We start from the raw sequence: 7192 nt of genomic DNA on the forward strand, positions 1-7192 counted from the left end.
GAAGCACACTCAAACCAAGAATTTGGCAAAATTTTACAACATACCCCATAAATCTCAATAATACCCATTAAAAATTCCCAAGCTGCCTTAAAAAGTTCTGGAGCCTTGCAGAGGTCAAAGGCATAAGCCCAGAACTTGATGACTACACCCTTGTTACCTCACTCCTCTGGGTGTTAGGGTCCAGTCTCCTTCATTCTCCCTGTGTTGTTGTGAGGTAACTCCACAGTCCAAAAACATGCTGAGGTTAATTGGAGTTACTAAGCTGTCTGTAGGTGTGCATGTGTGAGTGAATGGTGTGTGAGTGAATGGTGTGTGAGTGTGTCCTGCAAGGAGTTGGTGCCCCATTCTGGATTGTTCTCTACCTTGTGCTCAAGGGCTACAGACAAGCAGGTATAGTGAATTGATGGATGCGTATAAACCACACATCTCCCGACTACTTTCTTAAAGCTGATGCAAGAAAATACGTAAAATTAAACAAGAGTTGAGTTGTATAGTTTAATTCCAAGCAAGTCCACTTGAATCAAATAGTCAAACATATTTCCATATCTTTATGAAGAAGCCACACGCAGTTGCAGAATATTACAATTAATATGTGTAGTTGGGTAGATTACCTGCTACGGTTGAAACGTCTTTTTTAATTGCCCGTTAATCAAGGATTGTCTCACCTGGGGGTTTTGTCTGTTTTATATTTGTATAATTGTTGGCTGTCTGTATAGCACCATTTTGCATTAATAAATTGTATTTTGGTATTTAGAAACATGACTCTGCCTTTCTGTTGGTAACTGAGCCTTTGCCCTGGTGAGTTAAGATAATGGTGGGCAGGTCCTCAGGTGGGAGGTCCTTGGGTGGCATAGTCAAATTGGGTTATCTATGCTTCTGATTCCCCCCCCACCCCACTTCACTACATATGGTCCAATCATCATGTTAAAACAGTATGCATGGGGTAAATTTAGGAATAAATTGTTTCAGATAAATTGCTCAGCATTGTTTTCAGTATTTTGTGAAGTCTAATCAGAGTGGATAGGCTCCGAACCACCCGTGGCCCAGGAGGATAAGCGGTTTGGAATATGGATGGATGGATGGATGGATAATCAGAGTGGCATGTGACGTCGTGGGTTAGTATGGGAGGTATTTCCTGCCAAAAAGAAAACGAAAATGATAATAAAATAAAAATACAATCTCTACTTTGCCATTTCATCATCACAGGCCAAAACGAAAAATTTTATGAAATAACAGCATTTGCATTTTAATTTTTCACGCATCATTTGTGAAAAAATGAAAAGTAAATAAAAAAAATCTGTCTGTTCACTTCCCTAAAACATTTTTTTTATGCTGGCGTGGGCGGTTATGTACGTATGAAATTTTATTTAAAATAATTTGACTAAAGATATATACATCAAATATATGCAGTATACACACAATGTGTGTATATTGTCAATTACATATTGAATATTTGTCATAGTCACTCTTTCAGACATCATTCCACACAGGTGTTACAGCAAGACATCACGAAGGAGGGATGATCTAGGTATCGACGCAAAAAGTGTTTAACAAAAAGAAATGGAGAACCACAAGGTAAAGGACCAACAAGGGGTCAAAACTAAACAGGTAAAACATGAACTACCTGAAACTAAGCACAAGGAAAGCTAACGCTAGAAGACATGTGGGAACTGTAATGGACCAAGCAGTAAGGCAACAAACACAGGAGCTTACTTAAAGAAATCGGGCTTTATTGACCCTAAAACTCAGACAATAACGAAACTCAAAACCTTAATAACTGGGCCCATAAAAGCGGTCAACAAAAACAAACGTAACATAATATTACAAAGCAAAGTAGTAACTGAAACAAGCTGACTCCCTATAAGGAAACATGAGGAACCATAGTGGTTTGGCCAAACCAATTAGCACACAAAAGGGGTAAACCAAATAAGCACTACATATAAGTAAACACAGCAAAACCCCAACTCCCCCCTCTTGCCATGGCAGCACATGGTTCACTTCTGCTCCAGGGCTTGTCCTTTAAGTGACCTCCGCCCTCAGCAACACCTTTATGCTGAATACAAAAGACCACTCCCCACAACCAAAGTAACTGCAAACCAAAACATTAATTTAGACAATCACTGCACACAACCCTACAATATGTACACTACACCTAACACGAAAGGCAAAACACATCAACTAAGACCTATGAATTATTACTGTAAATAAAACAGTTTAATTAGAAAAAGCATACAAATAATGAACTAAGGATGTGAGAATTTAAGGCCTTACTGTGTGGCTGTAGCCGTTACAGAACCAAGCAAGGATTAAAACACTAATGACTCAGGAACTTATACACAGTAATAACTACAATCGAACACCACTAACACGGCAAATAACCACAATGACCAACTAAGGAATAGAATGAGGGCGGGCAATTTGATACATATGAATAACAAGAGTTAACAAGGGGCAAGTGTGGACTATTACGAACTAGGGGCAACAAAGAGCAAGTGAGGTCAGTTAACAGATAGAGGATGAACACCAAAGGAGACTATAAAATAAGTGTAAATAAATATTAATAAAAACAGGGAACAACAATGAACCATAACACAAATGCATGATCAAGAATATATCGAAAAAGTTAAAAATACAGACATAGTTGAGGCTGGTCTCTGGCCAAATACAACAAAAGGGAAAAGGACATGAAAGCCTGATTCACCCTTTAAGTCACACAGCAGCCAAAGGAACGGGGAAATACTAGGAGCTAACAACATGGGAAATAATGGGAGACAGGATGACCAGCGACACTCGCTGGCCAAACAGGGAAATGGCACATGGACCAGGGCAGGACAGGAACCGATCCTGAAAAGAAGGAACTGAAAGAGAGCCGGATGAACCACATCCAGCTCACTGATGTCACTTACTTGTATGAGTCACTCAGTGAACTAACAGAACAAATCTATGCAGTGACAGATCATTCCCTTCACTTAAAGCTTGTGTTCAGGAAGTATATAATAATAGAGATAAAAAGCGGCAATGTCATAGCACAAAAAGCTCTTTGGAAAACAGCCGCTGGCAGATAGCCTTCACAAAATACAAAGAAGCAAATAAAACACAGCGAATAACATGTCTTTGGCAGCTAAAGTACAATTCTACTGTGACGATGGTGAGCTGTAAGACCTCCAGGTACACCCAGGAACACAAGAAAGCCTACATTTGCAGATCCTTTGGCATCATGTGATTAGAAGAAGTGCTGGTTTATGGCCGTCTCATGGAGAGATAGGTCACCAGAGATTTCTGTTAAATGTGGTTTGTAAGTTGCCTCTACTTATTTCAAGACTTGAGTATGAATAACCAGATACATGCACTCAGCATAATTCCATAATCCTATAATTCCATAGCTGGTCGACAGTGTGACTTCTTTCATTCCCGACACACCATGCTGAATTTTCATCTTTTTTCCTCACATACAACAAAAGTGGCTGTTCCATTTTCTGTGTTTACACTTTGTGTTTCCATGATCTCTCTTCAGTCATGGCAACACAAATTATTTTATACATAACAGATGTTGTGTTCCCAATTTCCATACTCTGTAAGGAAATACTGTGTAATTCAGTTCCATATTTGCTTTTATAAGATCGTTATTTACATTTAATATGTCAGGCTGCACAACTGGTTTCTCACCTTTCATTGTTTTATTAAGGTCTTATTTCAGTGGACGGATGCCGCCCAGAGGGCTTTTTCTGACCTCCACAACCGTTTCACCTCTGCTCCAGTCCTACAGGTGCCTGACCCATCATGGCAATTCTTAGTGGAGGTTGATGCCTCAGGAAGTGGGATTGGGATGGTGTTATCCCAACACTCCTCGTCTGACAACAAACAGCATCCCTGTGCTTTCTTTTCCCAGAAACTTACTCCTGCTGAAAGGAACTACAACATAGGGAACTGGGAGTTGCAATTAAACTCGCCTTGGAAGTGTGGAGACAGTGGTTAGAGGGCACCCCTAATCCTTTTTTAATCCTGACCGACTATAAGAATTTGGAATACTTGCGCTCTGCGCCACGGCTCAACACTCACCTGGCTAGGTGGTTCATGTTTTTCAGCCGTTATAACTAACTGTTTAAGTAGTTTAAGTGACTTATTGGCAGAAGCATTAAAACCTCATAGGGACACAGCTAAAACCCTTGTCTCTGTAATCAGTGAGAATCCAGTTTAAGAAAAACCTGTAGATGATATCATCAGAGTAGGAAAGAGGGATCTCACTGTTGTGAGGTTAGGTTAAGTATGTGAGGTTAGGTGTTATACCAGATTCTGGCCAGAGGGAGGGACAATGTGATTTGAACCAACCTTAAAAGGTGGTTTACAAGAAGGGTTAGAACTGTTCCCTGCCTTAGTTGATGTAACAGTAGGTGCCTCAAAAGCTGTAAAGATCCCAGTCAGCAACTCCACCAAACACAGCATTTTTCTGTGTCCAAGAACATTATTGGGCTGCATAGAAGAAATTATTGACAGTAGCTCAGTAAATTGGAGTTCCCCTTCTCATCAACTAGCCAAGTCAGTAACATTTACCTTTGTACCACACATGACAGCCAAGCCAGCACAACCAATGAGAGTGTAGATAGTCGCACGGAGACACACACACAAGAAAGATGGCATCCTCGTGAAGACTTAGAACATCTTGACCAGCAGCAGGGTATTGTGCATGAGATGCTTTTTGAAGAGTCAGATGTGTTTGCATGTGGGGAGGGAGACACAGGTTGTATACCCAACTTACAACTTAAAATCAATGTTGTGGATAACGATCCAGTCCAAACGTGCTATAATTCCATCCCCAAGCCTTTGTATAGGGAGGATAAAGAATATGTACAGAACCTTCTAGACAGAGGTTGGATCTGCAAGTCTGTGTCTCCCTATTCCCCACCAGTTGTGTGTGTCCGCAAAAAGGAACGGACTCTACGGCTGTGCGTGGATGTCCGAGGGCTGAACAGAAAGACCATCCCAGATCATCATCCCTTGCCATGAATCCAAGACCTGGCTGACAGTTTGGGGGACAGCACATGGTTCTCCATACTGGACCAAGGAAGTGTGTGTCCTGCATATGCTACTGCGGGGATCTGGGAAGAAAGGAAGCTGTATGTTCGAAATCATTTTTCTTGTGCAGTCTGGCTCTTGTATCCTATTACTCTCCCAAAAATATTAGGTCCCTCTATAAAATGATAAATAGGGCACCTATATCATATGCTCAGTTTCTCATTGCAAAGAACGGTATATTAACAGCCGAGTTTGATATATGGGATCATGGGATCAATGTGCACGGCATTGCCACTATACGGTATATAGCATCCAACGTCCAACTGCATATCCCGGTGAGGGTCTTACACATTCATTGGAAGGTCACTTATTCCCCAAATCTCAAAGTAAGAGTGTTAACCACCAAGCCATTACAATTTGCATCCCCTTGAAGGATTTTGCAATGCTTTGCATTAACTGCACCTTCATAATGCATTCATTATGCATTCATAGTCCATTCACAAGCAGCATGTAAGTATACCTTAACACAGGGGTGGCCAATCTCACCCAGAAAGGGCCTCTGTGTGTGCAGGTTTTCGCTGCGACTCCCTAATTAGATTACTAATTAGAGGACTGATTGGCTGAAGAGTCCTCACACCTGGGTATGAACAGCTGACCTAAAAGTTACCCCAAAAATCCGCATACACACCGGCCCTTTCCGGATAAGATTGGCCACCCCTGCCTTAACATGTCTTAAAACACTGCATTCATAAAACTTTCAATGTTCAGGTCATGACAGCTTTAATATACATTAATAACACACATTATAATTATATAATGTTTGATATGAATATTACAGAAGTAAATTGATTTCTGGCTACAGGCCTAAGAGGGCTCCATATTTATTCAAAACACAAAGCCAGAGTACCTGGAGGAAACCCCACATCAACATGGGGAGAACATGCAAACTCCACACACATGGAGCCACGGCAGAGACTCAAATCCTGATCCTATAATCACTGTGCCACCTTGCCACCCAAAAGCCAAAATCAGAATTCAATAAGCAAAGTTGGTAATAACAGGCAACGGGAACAAAATAAACAGGAAGATCAGTACACAGGCAATGTCTCAGGAAAACCCTGACAAATTAGTATTTATAGCTGTACTGAGGAAATTACCTTCAGGTAACCAAAACTCTTTTGAGGCTTACCGGCGATTGTTAACTACTAATTAATTAGCTTTGGGAAAATCCAAGCTCATGGACCTGGCTCTGTGATCCATTACAGAAAAGCAACAAGCCCGATAAACTTTAATAATTGCCTTGGCAGGAATAGTCTGACCATAAATTAATAAAACTATACAGCTAGTTTGAACATTGTGTATTTATTGCACAACATACAGTAAATGTTTTTCCATGTATGCAGTTCCGATAAATAGAATGAGATAGAAAATGCTTATCAGTTTGTTTCTTATCACTAATAAAGATTAACTTTGTCTAGGACCACATATTTCCTTACAGTAGCTGTAAGGAAGTCCTGATGTTGAGATGTATTCCACTACGATATTACAATTATTAGAAATATTAGAAGTATTAAAAATATTGTTTTGTGTGCTGATTACAGTATTTTGAAGAAAATGTACACTATGTGATTTGTTTCTTTTATATGTGTTTTCATGTTGGGAGATGGATGGCTTGATGAAATAGACATGAAACAATAATACATTTTAGTCTGCACTCTTAGCAGACAATGTTTACAAAACAAATCTTCCCAATTACAGTTCAAATAACAATTCTTGTCTTGAGTCCAATTTATGATCCAACGTGCACAGCACTCACTGTACCGGTATATAGTATAGGCTGGCCGTTAGTAGGGGATCAAACAAAAAGTCTCTGGATGTCCCACAGGGCGACTCGAACAACTGAGTCGAACAATTTACAAAAATCGACAGAGGCTGCAAAAAACTGCCGATATTTGCGTTTGCACTCGCTAAGAACCCTCAGTGCCAGGATGCAGTCGATGATAGACTTCATAGGCTTACAGCTAGACAATTCCAGTTGCTGGTAAGTGAGCTAGTGATCGCAGATCCTGTTAAGGATGACCGTAGAAAGGACCTTACTGGGCACTGATAGCAGTGTTATTCCCCTGTAGTTGCCGCAATCCAGGAGATCACCCTTCCCTTTCTAGATAAGGGCTACAAG

The sequence above is a fragment of the Brienomyrus brachyistius genome, unplaced genomic scaffold (assembly GCF_023856365.1).
Source record: "Brienomyrus brachyistius isolate T26 unplaced genomic scaffold, BBRACH_0.4 scaffold32, whole genome shotgun sequence".
NCBI lineage: Eukaryota > Metazoa > Chordata > Actinopteri > Osteoglossiformes > Mormyridae > Brienomyrus > Brienomyrus brachyistius.